Source organism: Phoenix dactylifera, unplaced genomic scaffold (assembly GCF_009389715.1).
Source record: "Phoenix dactylifera cultivar Barhee BC4 unplaced genomic scaffold, palm_55x_up_171113_PBpolish2nd_filt_p 000572F, whole genome shotgun sequence".
NCBI classification, from domain to species: domain Eukaryota; kingdom Viridiplantae; phylum Streptophyta; class Magnoliopsida; order Arecales; family Arecaceae; genus Phoenix; species Phoenix dactylifera.
Window position 1 is genome coordinate 271,781 of NW_024067975.1, and position 15,217 is coordinate 286,997.

The window sequence follows — 15,217 nt, forward strand, 5'->3', positions numbered from 1 at the left end:
TACTTGAGAAGAACTAAGGACATGTTCTTGGTCTTTGAGAGAAGATCAGAGTTGAAGGTAGAAGGATGCACACATATTGATGATAGAAAGTCTACATCAGAATATGTGCAATGGTGGTTCAATAAATTGGAAGAGTTCCAAACAACCGATCATTATAGATTCTACCTTAGAAGCTGAATGTTAAGCCGTATCTAAGGGTGCAGTGGAAACCTTCTGGTTAAAAGTTCATTGCAGAGCTAGGTGTAATGTCATTAGATGCCATAACACTTTACTGCGATAACATTGGCACCATAGCACTAGCTATGGAGCCAAGGTCTCATCAGAAGTCCAAGCACATAGAGCGGCGCTTCCACCTCTACGCGACTATGTTGAGAAGAAATATGTAGAGGTGCAGAGAGTAGACTCTGCGGATAACGTGGCAGACCCGTTCACTAAGCAGCTAAGTCAGCAAAAGACTAAAGCCCACCTTGAGAAAATGGGGCTTAGATATATGACTGATTGGCTTTAGTGCAAGTGGGAGATTGTTAGATGTATGCCCTAGAAGCCAATCTGGCTGATACATTGTAAATTCTAAGGACATAATTTTGTACTTGACTATTTATTATTGAATAAATAAAAAGCATCTTTTCATTCATATTATTTATATGTCTATGAATCGTCCAAGAAATTAATAAGATGATGATGCATATTCTCAAGAGTTGAGAATTTGAGCCATGTATCATTGGTGATTAATTTCTAAATACTCCTGATCAATGGATCATCACGAGGACGGTGATCGATCTGATCAGTGCACAGATCACTTTCCTTCTGGATGGACGAGACTTGAGTCCACAGTGTAGGGACACTGAAGTGATAGTGCAGGTGCTTGTTAGAGAACAAGGGTACTGAGCGTGACCAAGACAAGAAGTCACTTGGATGTCTATCCACTCGTCAGTGACTTGCTTGATGTTGCAGTAGTATGACTGGTCCTTTGACCTGCGGTGCTTCAGCTACTCACAGTGAGGTTATTGTAGTTTGACTACACGCATACATGGTCTCTAGTCATATGGGTCCTTGTAGTGTAGATTGGCTTCATTAAGTTCACTGTAGGAGTAGGGTATGCACTTACATGGAATCTATCGACCTTGATAGAAGAGGAGTGATCCTATGTGATTTGTTAGACTGAGTTCTAAGACCTTGGCCAGGGCAGTAATATAAAGTGGAGAAAGAGTTTTCCACTAACGAACTCGAGTCGAATAAATCTTGACATATGACAGATGAAGGGGTTTGACGAGTTATCCATGACCTCTGTCCTGTAGGGATCCACGATAGTAGGACTGTATCACACGATAACAGCACCTAGAGGTTCATCATTCTAATCTACTGGGTAGCCACTACATGCTGCTAGGTGTCACTGGTGGATGGTGGGACTCACAGGGATTATCACGATTATCGATAAACCCTAATGAGTAGAGTTGGAATCGTTCCAATCCATTGAAAGGAGTTTTCAATGATATTGTGATAGAGATCATAATATATCTCACTACCAGTCAGAGTAGAACCTATGGGGTCACACACACTAGAAGTATTGACTGATCCGTTGGTTGAATCGTGATTAGGAATCACAAGTACTCAATTCGATTGATATTCAGTTGAAGAAGGAACAAAGGGAATTAATTAATTGGACTTAAACACAAATCCTACTTCGAGTAGGATTCCTAGAGTCCTAATTGGATTAGGACTAGAAATTCTAGTTGGAGTAGGACTGGGATTTCTACTTGGAATAGGATACCTACAATCCTAATTAGATTAGGAGTTTTGAATTAAAATTGGATTCCTACTTGAAGTAGGATTCCTAGAGTCCTAATCGGATTAGGACTTCGGATTCAAATTAGAGTCCTAATTGGATTAGGACTAAAATTAAATAAGTCCTAATTGGATTAGGATTTCTTAAGTCCTAATTAATTATTAATCCAATGAATCAACATGACTCCTAATTGATTTAGGATTGAAGAGTTCAATTGAGTCATGGTTCATTCAAGTTCTAATTAGATTAGGACTAACAAAGATTGAACCCGATTGATTCATGATTTGGTTAAACCCTAATTAGATTAGGGCTAAACCATGAGAGGAAAACCTAATCCTCCTTGGAGGAGGATTAGGTTAACCAAGCAAGAGGGGCATCAGCCCCTCTCCTTTTCGATGGGTGTGGCAACACAAGAGGGGCCGGCGCCCCTCTTGGAAAAAGGTCTAGGGCTCCTAACTTGTAGGAGCCCTAGATGCTTTATAAGGAGGTGAAAAGGGGCTGACGCCCTAATGCAATTGAAGCCCTCTCCCCTCCAAGCCGTGGCCTCCCTCTCCTCTTCCTTGGTTCAGCCGCAAGCAAGAGCAAAAGAAGAAGAAGGGTGGCGGCCTCCTCCTCCTCTCTTCCTCCTTCCAACGCAGGGAGAATAAAAGAAGGCTACAGGCTTCGTTCCGCTTCTCTCTATTCCTCCTTCTTCTTCCTCCTCTCAAGCACAATCAAGGGTTGATTGAAAGAGAGGAAATCAGCCATCCAAAGTTGTCTCTGCAAGGGAGCTAGCACCCCGGGGAGACAAGGAAGCTTTGATCGGTTTCTGCTTCGTGTGGATACCTGTAGAGGCCGGGCACTTGAACGGCTTCAAGCGAACCTTCATCCTAAACCACGAACTTCAGTTTGCGGTGATCATCTACCCGCACAAGGTGAAGATCTGATCTTCTAAAGGTTTTAAAAGTTTTTAATCCTTATCTATCTACGAACGGTTTTTGAACAACGTTCATGCGATGAACGGTTGATCCCGCGCATGCCTCTTCTGCTGCATCTGAATTTTTTAAATTTCAGCGGCATGATCGGAGTTTTCTAACACCAATTTGGGTTCAGATTTTCCTCAGGTGTCCGTTGGGTTCGTCCAAACGGATTGGGTCTGGTTCCATTGGGTTCACCTAACCCATTTTAATTTTCTTTTAAGCTTAACGAGTTGCGGGTTCGGGTTCAAATCCGACCCGTGAACCCATTACTGTGGTTTTTCCCCTTCCAGAGGCTTCAGCCTCTTCATCTTCCGTGCCTCCCTCTCTCCTCCGGCTCTCTCCCTCTCTCTTCTCTCCATCGTTCTCATCGGAAGGCTTGGGTGTTCCGGCCGATTTCTCGGCCTTCTTCTTCTTCTCCGGCCGAATCCACGGCCTCTTCCTCCTTCCGACCCCTCCCACTCCTTCTCTCTCTCTCTTTCTTTCTTTCTTCTTTGTTTTTGCCGAGACCCTAGCCTCCGGCCGAGCCCTCGGCTTTCTCCGGCCCCGGTCTTTCTTCCCTTCTTTCCTTCTCTCCTTCTCCTTCTCTCTTTCTTCCTTTCTTTTGTTGTTCCCACCGAAACCCTAGATCTCGGCCCTTCGTCCCTTCCGTAACCCTCCACCTTCTCCCTTTTCTTCTTTTGCAGGCGGCCGGGGAGGCGAGGCTCCCCCCGATCCACCGACCGAGGTGGAGCTTCCCCCCCGGAGGGCCGACGGAAGGAAGGCCGGCCCTTCCTCTTCTTCGAAGCGATGCCGAAGAAGAGGAGAAGCGCCGGGAGGTGGGGTTACGGCTGGATCTCCTCCGGGAGGTCTCCACCTGCTCCTACCGCGGCGAGGTAAGGCCGCAGTCCGAGGATGAAGCCTCTACGGTCCGGTGAGTTCATTCTAATTTTTTCTCTCTCTTTCTTTCTCTTTTTCTTATCTTTTCTTTTCTTTTCCTTGGTCCTTCCTTCCGGCACCACCACCCCTTGCCGGAGAAGAGGTGGCGGTCCGGCCGGGGCTGGCGGCCCTGTGGCTGCCTCTGTTGCCGTCCCGGACAGATCCGACGGCCCGGGTTGGCCCCCGAACACCAGGGTACCCGCGGCCGAGGCCGCGGTGTCCGGTTCGTCCGCAGGTCGAGCCTGGTTGGGTTCGGCCCAGGTGGTCGTCGGGCGCACGACCTTTGAGTCCGGCCTGACCCGTGGACTGTGGGCCTTTTCCCCCCCTCCCCTGTGCTGGTTTCCTCCCCTCTGTTTCACTGTTGACGCAGAGGGGGAGAGCACCCCACAGTGGAGTTTCTTTACCCCTGTTAAACCCTTACCCTAATACTCCTTACCTTGGCCGGGTGCAGTCGGGCAGTACCTCCCCCCTTGTAGTCCCTCCTTCCTCTTGGAGCTTCAGGGCTCCTTCGCCTTCGACTCCAGGGCTTCGGCTCTCTCTCTCGTTCAGTGTTCTAGGGGGTTTGTGACTTGGGGTTGCCGGCAGAGGCTTAAATAATTTGTTTAAGGGATGAGACCTCCTCTGAGAGGTCCCATCCTCTCCTTCCTTCCTTGCTTCGAGACTGTCAGCCGCCCCCCCGGTCTTAGGCGCGCCGGAATCGGCTGCCAGCAAGGGGGTTGAGGTGGCGGCTCCAGGTTTTGCATGGCTGGGGGCCCCTCAGTGAGGTCCCATCCCTCCTGCCCTCTTAGCTCCGGGAGCTTCCAGCTGCCCCCCCTGCTCTGCCGTTGCGTCTGGCCTTGCCACGTGGGGCATGAGGTGGCCCTCCCCTGTCGGCCAGTTGTGGCCTTATCCTTTCTCTTCTCAGCATGAGGTGGCAACCTCTTCCGGTTGTCACTCTGATAGTACTGCCCACAGTAAAAATTTGGGCCCAAACCCCTAACTGGGCCTACTTCTTATTGGGCCTAGTAGGTTGTGGGCCCGGACATTACAATAAGGCTGCCATTGAGATTTCTCACAATCCGGTTCAGCACGATCGGACTAAACATATTGAGGTAGACCGGCATTTCATCAAACAAAATCTTGAGGAGGGAGTTATCAATTTTCCATTTGTCCGATCAGAAGATCAGCTTGCTAATGTACTTACAAAGGCAGTATCAAGTAGAAACTTCTATAGCTCACTTGGCAAGTTGGGTATCAAAGACATTTTTTCACCAACTTGAGAGGGAGTGTTGGCATGAGCTGTATCGATATCAAGATGAGATAATTTAGGGAGTGATTTACTCCTATTTTCCATATATATATATTCCGATTGTTATGGGATTTTGTTGATTATCTTCCAGCTTTAGGGTTGCAGGAATAGCCTTATTCTAGTATAAATTGTATACGATATTCAAGAAGAAAAAGATTGAACTCTTCTCCCATCTTTCTCTCTAAAAGTTATCAGGTACCCCCAAATTCCCTCTTTGACCTTTTAATAACAGAACACAACTTGTCACAGAATTCACACTCCAAAGTGCATAGAACGCCGCCAGCTCGGATTGATTGTGCCTATTTACATGCCTATTTCTTTTTCTTTTTATTTTTTTAAAGTTTGAAGGGATAGATATATACAACCTCATTTTTATATTCATAAAATTAAAATATATATAATTTTAATATACTTTGCAGTTATACGAGGGTTAATCTCTAGCAATTTTTCTTTTAACTATTATGCCACTTCTTCATGAATAGCCAATTTTTGGGCTACGAGTGAATCATGATATACCGCTGAATTAAAGAAATCCAATCCTGCATCACTAAATATTTATATAATTTTAACCGTCTTGATATACATGGATGGCCAGAAATTAGAGATTTCAAAACAAAAGTGTCAGAATATATATTAATCATGGCCACTTTTCTGGCTTGCATTGATACTCTTTTTACCACTTCATTTTGGACAACCTTTTGATAACTAATTACAGCCCCACTGCAAAAATTTTGAAAAGAAAATATTCAAATTTATTTGGTACAATGAAGGAATCTATTGACATATTCAAATTTATTTGTTTTATGGATATAACTTGCAATCTTTTATAGATACATATCTTGGCTATTATTTGGTCTTTCATCGCTTCAAGTATTGGATAAGAACAGCAGACCACTCGGTTATAACTATTGGTACAGAACAAAATATCTAGCTCTTAGGAGCAGATCGATTTTGCAGAAATGGAATGCCTCCATGGTTATAATTATGTAATCTTGTACGTTTTATATATACTTATTATTGGAAATAATAATGTAATACAGTCTAGCTATTGATTTCACTTTTTACGTGGCATCAAAGCAATCCTGCCTATCATCTCCACCCACTTTTTTACCACCTTTCTTCTATTCGAATCCCACCCTCCCCATCCAGCGTCCGCCACCGCACAGCACTACCACTCGGTTGTAACCAAATCTCTTGGTTGCGACCACTGGATCGGAGTAGAATAGCAAATATTCATTGCTTTCAAAAAGGATAGAGATAAAAACAAAAGAAATTGTTATGGGGGGTTTCCCGAATTTAGTCCCACATCGGCTAATCAGCGGAAAGGTCTGTGCCTTAAATGGGGGGCTCAATAACCTCTTCTCACCTAGGCGCCTTTTGAAGGGCAAACCCGTGAGGGGTGGAATGGGTGGTTCCACCCGGGGCGCCGTCAGAGCGCGGACCCCCGGAAGCGGTCACGAGGACGCGGTCGCTTTCCCTGCTCGGCTGGTGTGTGGGCTGTGCTGACCCGGGCACAGGACCTTCCCGCTGGGGGGCTGTGTTACGGGGGGTTCCCCGAATTTAGTTCCACATCGGCTAATCAGCGGAAAGGTCTGTGCCTTAAATGGGGGGCCCAATAACCTCTTCTCACCGAGGCGCCTTTTGAAGGGCAAACCCGTGAGGGGTGGAATGGGTGGTTCCACCCGGGGCGCCGTCAGAGCGCGGACCCCCGGGAGCGGTCACGATCCCCGATCCCCAAAGTGGACAATACCTTGGTGAGGACGCGGTCGCTTTCCCTGCTCGGCTGGTGTGTGGGCTGTGCTGGTGACGGGGTGCAAATCCCGCATCAGAAATAATAGAAATTTTGTGCAAATGCTATCTTAAACATCAACCTTGTAGAGAGACAAAAACATACAAACGAGGACAATGCCAGACATGCTCCAATCGTATTATATAGCAAACTTTCAGAAACATCCACCATCACAAGCTTTGCAATGCATGGAAAATTATCACTAAACACTTAATAATCTCAAAATTCATAACATATTGTAAATGAGCTTATAGTGAAAATACTTTGTAGTGGACCTAAACCAAGTTGAATGAGATTTGATGCATGACCTAGGAAGCAAGATTAGGCTATAAACATAGTTCATAGGCCTTGTTTTTAACCATTTAAAGGCGAGCGAATGTTGGGCCGATTATCGCAACATCAGGCCCAGTTTATTAGTGAGCCCCAAATGAGAACCCATAAGAGGATGTTCAAATGTTGTGGTTCATGCCAATTGCCAACCAGGAGATGGAGTTGTACATGTGGAAAATTGTGGCTAAACGGAAGGTGAACCTAAATTTTCATGTGGATTCGATACCCAGGTTCTTTTGAGCTGGGCCAAGAACAATCCGTAGTAATATTTATATCACAGCAGGATCCAGAACTAACCAGGGAAAAATAGAACCATAATTCCCTCATTTCTTTTATTGAACCACCTTCAGTTAACTGGCATAAAAAATGGAACCAACTTTAGCTTGACACTTGAACCACCATCTTGGACGCATTACGTTTCTTCTAGCTTTCATTATTTTTATTTGCTGTAGAAGGGCCTAAGGCTAGGCAGTCGTATTAATATTCCCGTAAGGCAATTTGGCAAAACAGTACCACAACTAGTAAGCGAGCTTTCATCGTTGACGAGGATGTACGTTAAAACAAGCCCGATTTCAAGTATTAGTTGACCTCGCATGGTACATATTGCGTTCGAATTCCGAGCCAAGGGTGAAACACTGCTCGACTTATTCTGAGGCCAGAACTAAATGAGATGATTGAGGTGCCGAATAACTAATTTTTTTTTTTAGAAAAATTTTGGCAAAGAATCCTCCAATATCTAACTCAAAATAGTAATGCAATATTATGGTAAAAAAAATTGTAGAGTAATCTCTAAATAAGCTTATCCGAGGATCTTCGGACCACCTTTTTATATAAGATAGTTGTTGGTGGTAAAATGGACCACCCCACAAATGTAATTATAGCACCCAAATCCATCAGCAAGCTCGAGCTCATCCTAAGTGATCGGGCTCTTCCGCTCTCGAGCTCATCCTAAGTGATCGGGCTCTTCCGCTCTCGAGCTCATAGACCAGAGAGCCGAGACCAGAAGGCCGAGACCAGAAGGCCGAGACCATAGAGCCGAGACCAGAGAGCCGAGACCAGAAGGTCGAGACCAGAGAGCCGAGACCAGAAGGCCGAGACCAGAAGGCCGAGCACAGCAGGCCGAGCCCATGCCTTAGCCAAATATCCAATTTCCACCTAACCCTCTAAGGGACCTGACAACTCCACTATAACCTGCCACTATCTCCAAGCCATCAAGGCATAAGATCTTCGCAGGTATTCGGCACGACCTGCCATTAATGCACGAGACTCTCTCAAGTCTCCGATGCACTCAGTCATTTAATGAACACGGCCCAAGACGATTTCCGGATCACTGAACCATCAGAACGTATGGCTCTCCCTGACCGCCGGTTCATTCGGTAATAAATGCACTTACCATCCACGGACCCCAGGCCCACCACAGCCGGCGGTTCAACCACTCCAACAGGTCCGATCGACCGTGACAACTCCCTGATTCCGGTCTGATCCGGTCCCGTTCTCCATTACGCCATTAATGGGCCAAATCGTGCCCAATTATTACAAAACAGGACAAACCTCCTGTCACCTCCCAGGTAACCAAAATCCTCCTATAAAAGGAAACCTGGGGGGAAGAGGGAGGAGGAGAACAACAAAAAACGGAAACAGATCCCCGGGACTGAACCCTCCGGGAAGCACAGACGCAATAGAGGACATCATCCTCTTCGTCTTCTTTATCTTATCCAAATGTTCTTGCTGTCTTCTCCATATACTCTCTTCCCTGCTCTCCCCACATACTTGCCCCCTCTGACTTAGGCATCGGAGGGCCGGCGCCGGGGAGCCCGGCCACCGGTTTTCCTTGCAGGACTTGCACACCCACCCCTCAGGAGGACGTCGCCGGCCGGCGCACCGCCGTCCGCCCCCTGTAGCAGCGGAGCTCCTCCTTCCCCGGCTTTGCGGCGGCCCCCGGGTCCAATTTCCAGCAACAGTTGGCGCTAGAAGGAGGGCACGAGTTCGCTGCCATGAATCTAAGAAGCAAAGGGGCTTCCAACGCCTCCCGACGTCCTCCATCAAGTCCAGAACGTTCCGTTCGGAACTCACCACCTCCGGCCGAGTCAGCGCCTCAAGTTCGACCGGAGCAGTTTCATGCCCTGGTGCAACAGGTGCAGGCCTTGGCTACCGTTGTCCAAGGCTTGCAACCTAGGGGCGCCCCGACAGTACCGCCTCCTCCGGCCCCAGTTCAACCGGAGCCTCCTACAAGCGGACTTCCCTTTCGAGGTCAGAACTCTCAAGTCCAGGCCTCCCTCTGAAGAGAACACCCAGCTAGAGGCCCTGGTGGCTGGCCCCAACCCTCAGAGGCCGAGTCAGTTCTAGGGCAACTTGTACCAGAACGGACCGCTGCAGCGATCCCCCAGAATGATGAACTCGACAAGAAGGTCGAGGAGCCGGAGCGCCAGATCCAGGCTCTCCATGGAAGGAAACCGGGACGTGATGGTGACTTTGAGTTCACCACAAAGTCCCCCTTCTCCCAGCAAATTGATGACGAACCAGTCCCGCCGCGGTTCAAGATGCCCCAGGTGGAGCCTTACAACGGCAGGGCCGACCCCCTTGACCACCTGGAAAGTTATCGGGCCTTAATGGCCCTACAAGGAGCCTCGGAGGCCATGATGTGCAAAGCCTTTCCAGCAACGCTCCGAGGACCGGCCCGGCTTTGGTTCACCGGGTTGAAGCCGAGTACTGTCTCCTCCTTTGAGCAGCTCGGCAGGCAGTTTGCCAATAATTTTGCCGCTAGCCAGCCCCAGCGGCGGACGTCGGACTCCCTCCTTGACATCAAACAAGAGGAGGGAGAGTCCTTCAAGGAGTACTTGGATCGGTTTACTGCCGCAACATGGGAAGTCCGGGAGCTGGACCAGTCAATCACCATGTCGGCACTAAAGACTGGAGCCCGGTCTTACAGGTTCCTTTTCTCTATCGAGAAGAACTTCCCTGCGGACCTCACCGAAATGTTGACCCGAGCTCGCAAGTACGCCAAGGCTGAGGAAGCCATGGCCTCTCGGCGGGAGGAAGCCGAACGACCTGCCAAGATGCAGAAGAAGCACCAGGAGCACTCCCAACCAAGTAGCAGATTCCCCTGGCATGAGAAAGAGCCTCCTTGGCCCAAGAGCCTAGCTCGCCCGGGGTCTCCCCTCCAAAAATTTCAGACGTACACTCCTCTCACATCCACCCGAGCAGAAATCCTCATGGAGATTGAGGGTCGGGGCTACCTCCGACCTCCATTGAGAATGCGTCCGACAGAGTCGCGGAAGCACTCGAAAAAGTACTGCCGCTTCCACCGAGATCGCGGCCATGATACGGAGGATTGCTACGAGCTTCGTGATGAGATCGAGGCACTTGTCCGCCGAGGTCGGTTGAGTTATTTTGTCCGTGATCATGCCTACAGGAGAGAGCTCGAGGAACAAAATCCAGTGCCGCATAAGGAGCAGAATGACCACTGACCTCTCACGGGCATCATCAGTACCATCAGGGGGCGGGCAACTAGAGGTACCAGAAGCTCCGAGCTCGGAAAAAAGAGCTTCCTCAAAGCATCCGTGCTCTGTGAAAGTCACATCTCCTTTTCTGATGAAGACCAAAAGGGTGTTGAGCCCTCTTTATGACGACGCTGTAGCTATTTCCCTCATCATTGCAAGGTTTTAAAAAAGGATTTTAGTACATCATGAAAGCTCGGCTGATACCTTATTTTGTATGCCTTCCAAAGGATGAGCGCTCCTCTGGCTAGATTCATAGGAGATTCTACCCCAAGAAAGTACTATGAAGCTAAATCCTTTCATGGTCCAGAAGGCTGCCGAGCTCCAAAGGCCGCCGAGCTCAGAAGGCTGCCAAGCTCCGAAGCCCGAATGCAGAACACCTCCCCCAGAAAATCGAGCCAAAGAAAGCTAGTGCCAAGCTAAGTCCTAAGGGACTTCGAAGCTCGGAAGCCATTAAAATATCTCCAAAAGGGCGCACGATCGCCAACGGACGAGGTCCGTCTCCTGTATGCGTCTCCAATGATGCTCTAGCTAAGCTCGGGACGCCGATTCGACGCCATTCGACGCCATTCGACGACATTCGACGACATTCGACGCTATTCGACGCCATTCGACGACATTCGACGACATTCGACGCCATTCGACGACATTCGACGCCATTCGACGACATTCGACGCCATTCGACGACATTTCGACGCCATTCGACGACATTCAACGCCATTCGACGCCTCCTACGACAAGCCAAAGAAGGCCGCTGAGTCAACCTGGAGCACTTAACTCCAACTGCATGAGAGGTACACCCTACTTGGCACGTACATCTTTATATATTTGGCTATATTACAGGATGATCGACGACTGGACTACTTCCTTCGTCCGAGCCAAAAAGCAGCTCGAACTCGGAAGTCGGGAGGAGCGCCGGCGCGAGGAAGATTCTCGAGCACGGTCCATTCTGCCGGGACCTTCCCATCGGAGCTGCGCGGGGTACGAGAGGCGGGCCCGGGCGCGTTCCCAGACCCCCCAGTCCTCAAGGAACCCGCGCTCCAGTCGGTCCCCCTCTCGGTGCTCCTTGTCTCCCACCCATCGGTCGCGCTCCCTGGACCGGCGGGTGGACGATCTCCACCGACAACTCCAGGTCCTGAAGGGCCACTCCAAAGATCCCTTCGCCGACTTGGAGATCTCCTTCCAGCCGGCGCTTGCCTCGAGGATCCTGCGGACCCCGAATCCGCCGGGGTTTAAAATGCCGGCGATCGAGCCCTATGACGGGGCGGCGGACCCGCGGGATCACGTCGAGAGTTTCAGGACCCTTATGCTCCTCCACGGAGCATCAGATCCTCTCCTCTGCAAGGCCTTCCCGGCGACCCTCCGTGGCCCGGCAAGGGCGTGGTTCGCCGGTTTGGAGGCTAACTCAATCCAGTCCTTCGACCAGTTTACTCGCCTCTTCATCACCCATTTCGCCGTCAGTAGCCGGCGGCGACTGGTCTCCGACTCCCTCTTTGATGTCCGGCAAAACGAGGGAGAAAGCTTGCGGGATTATCTTACCCGCTTCAACAAGACTACGCTGGAAGTCCGGAACCTGAGCCAGGAGGTGGCTCTTTCAGCCCTGAAGCGTGGCTTCCGAAAGGGCAGACTCACCTTCTCCTTGGACAAACGCCTGCCGCGGAGCTTCCCGGAACTGTTGTCCCGGGCGAACCAGTATGCGGACGCCGAGGAGGCGGCCGCCCACCGGAGCAAGGAGGCCGCCGAGATCCCTCCAAAGCTCGGGAAGAAAAGGCGAAAAGAGGCACGCCAGGGGAGGAGCCCGACGCCTCAACGTCGGCGCAGAAGCCTGTCGCCGGCGAGGAACCACGGCGCCCTACGCCCTCGTTCTCCGCCCCGACGTTTCAACCGGTACACTCCTCTCCTGACTCCCCGGGCCCGGATCCTCATGGAAATCAAGGGGCGGGAAGACCTCCCGGTCCCGAGACAGATGAAGAAGATTCCTGGGAGGAGGCCCTCTCGGACGTACTGTGAGTACCACCGGGACCACGGCCACGACACCGAAGACTGCTTCCAGCTTCGGAACGAGATCGAGGCTCTCATCCGCCGAGGGCGTCTCGGTCGATATGTGAACGACCGACGTCCCCCCGCAGACCCGCGTCCGGCCGACCCGGCCCCTCAGGAGCCTCGGGAGCAGAATCGACCCGTCGCGGGCGTGATCCACACTATCACTGGGGGCTGCCCCCGGCCCGAGAGGAACGCAGGGGGCTCGACCGAAGCGTCAGGGGCAGCCGTCGCAAAGAGGCAGAGGGTCGGTAATGTAATCACTTTTTGTGATGAAGATGTAAAGGGGGTTCAGACCCCCCACGATGACGCCATGGTGATCTCCCTCACTATGGCAAACTAGGATGTAAGGCGTGTTCTTGTGGATAGTGGAAGCTCAGCTGATATTTTGTTTTACGAGGCCTTCCAAAAGATGAGCTTGTCCAGACAATTGTTGCACAAAACATCCACCCCCCTCATAGGATTCACTGGTGACGCTATCTCGGCCGAAGGTGTCGTTGAGCTGCCTGTGACTGCGGGCGTTGCACCCGCAGAAGCCACGGTGCTGCTCGGGTTCTTGGTCGTCCGCGTTCCCTCGGCCTACAACGCTATCCTCGAACGACCCGGACTGAACGCCCTTCGCGCGGTGGTCTCTACGTACCACTTGCTCATGCGGTTCCCCACGGCGGCCGGGATTGGAGAGGTCCGAGGTGACCAACCGACCGCAAGGCAATGTTTCCTAGCAACTCTCAAAGGGAAGAAGCCCGTAGAAGCCTTAAGCGTCGAGTCCCTCGACGCCAAAGACGAGGTGGCCTTGCGGCACGGGGAGCCGGCCGAAGGTGTGATCGAAGTTCCCCTCGAGGAAGGTCGTCCGGACCGGACGGTCCGGGTCGGCACCAATCTCGACCCGGGAGCTCGGGCTCGGTTGGTGGAATTCCTCCGAGCCAACGCCGATGTATTTGCCTGGTCGGCGGCCGATGTACCTGGGATCGACCCGGAGGTCATTTCTCACGCCCTCAACGTCGACCCAACCCACCGACCAGTAAAGCAGAAGAAGAGACACTGTGCCCCGGATCGGATCCGAGTGGTCGACCAGGAGGTAGACAAGCTCTTGGAGGCAGGATTCATAAGGGAGGTCAGCTACCCCGAATGGCTGGCAAATGTCGTACTTGTCCGGAAGGCGAGCGGAAAGTGGAGGATGTGCGTCGACTACACCGACCTGAACAAGGCATGCCCCAAGGATAGCTTTCCGCTTCCGCGGATAGACCAACTGGTCGACGCGACTTCCGGATATCAGCTGCTGTCTTTCATGGACGCCTTCTCCGGCTACAACCAGATAATGATGGCTCCACAGGACGAGGAGAAAACTGCCTTTATAACAGACCGGGGGCTGTACTGTTACAAGGTAATGCCCTTCGGTCTGAAGAATGCTGGCGCCACTTACCAGCGCCTCGTCAACAAAATCTTCAAAGAGCAAATCGGCCGGAACATGGAGGTGTACGTGGACGATATGCTGGTGAAGAGCCGCCATGCAGACCAGCACATCGCGGATCTGGAGGAGACTTTCGCCACCCTGCGGAAGTTTCGCATGAAGCTGAACCTAGCGAAGTGCGCCTTTGGCGCTTCGGCCGGGAGGTTCCTCGGTTTCATTGTCAACCAGCGGGGGATCGAAGCCAACCCGGACAAAATCAAGGCCATCCAAGATATGTCCCCTCCGACCAAAGTGAAGGAGGTTCAGGAGCTCGCTAGGAGGGTCGCCGCGCTCGGACGATTTGTGGCAAAATCGGCCGAACGCTGCCAACCTTTCTTCAAGGTGTTGAAACGCCCGAAAGACTTCCTCTGGACGGCCGAATGTCAAGCAGCATTCGACCAGCTCAAGGAATACTTGGCGTCTCCTCCCCTGCTGTCCAAGCCGCAAGAAGGGGAGATGCTCTACCTCTATCTGGCGGTCTCCCCAACCGCAGTCAGTGCGGTACTGGTTCGGGAAGAGGCAAAGCTCCAGAAGCCTGTGTACTACATCAGCCGGGTCCTACGGGATGCCGAGACGCGGTATACGAAGGCTGAAAAGATCGCCTTCGCGCTGCTGACCGCGACCAGGAGGCTTCGCCCCTATTTCCAGGCCCATTCTGTCACCCTCTTGACCGATCAACCGCTGCGGCAGATCCTCAGCAATCCTGAGAATGCGGGACGGCTGGTGAAGTGGGCAGTAGAACTTGGTGAGTTCGACATCCGCTACCAGCCCCGACCCGCCATCAAGGCCCAGGCGCTCGCGGACTTCCTCGCTGAGTGCACGGTGCAGGAGGCGGAATCTAGGTCGCCGGAAATACCCAGCCTCGACCTCCCGATTTGGACGCTTCACATCGATGGGTCGTCGAACCCCGAAGGTGGAGGGGCCGGGCTGGTCCTCACCAGCCCTGATGGAGTGATAGCCGAGTATGCCTTGAGGTTCGGATTTCCAGTGACCAACAACGAGGCGGAGTACGAGGCCCTAGTCACGGGACTCAAACTCACCAAGGAGCTCGGCATCCGGCGCCTGAAGGTCTTCACCGACTCCCAGCTGGTGATCGGGCAGGTCCGTGGGGAATTCGAAGCCCGGAACCCGACCATGCAGAATTACGTCCGGAAGGTGCAAGC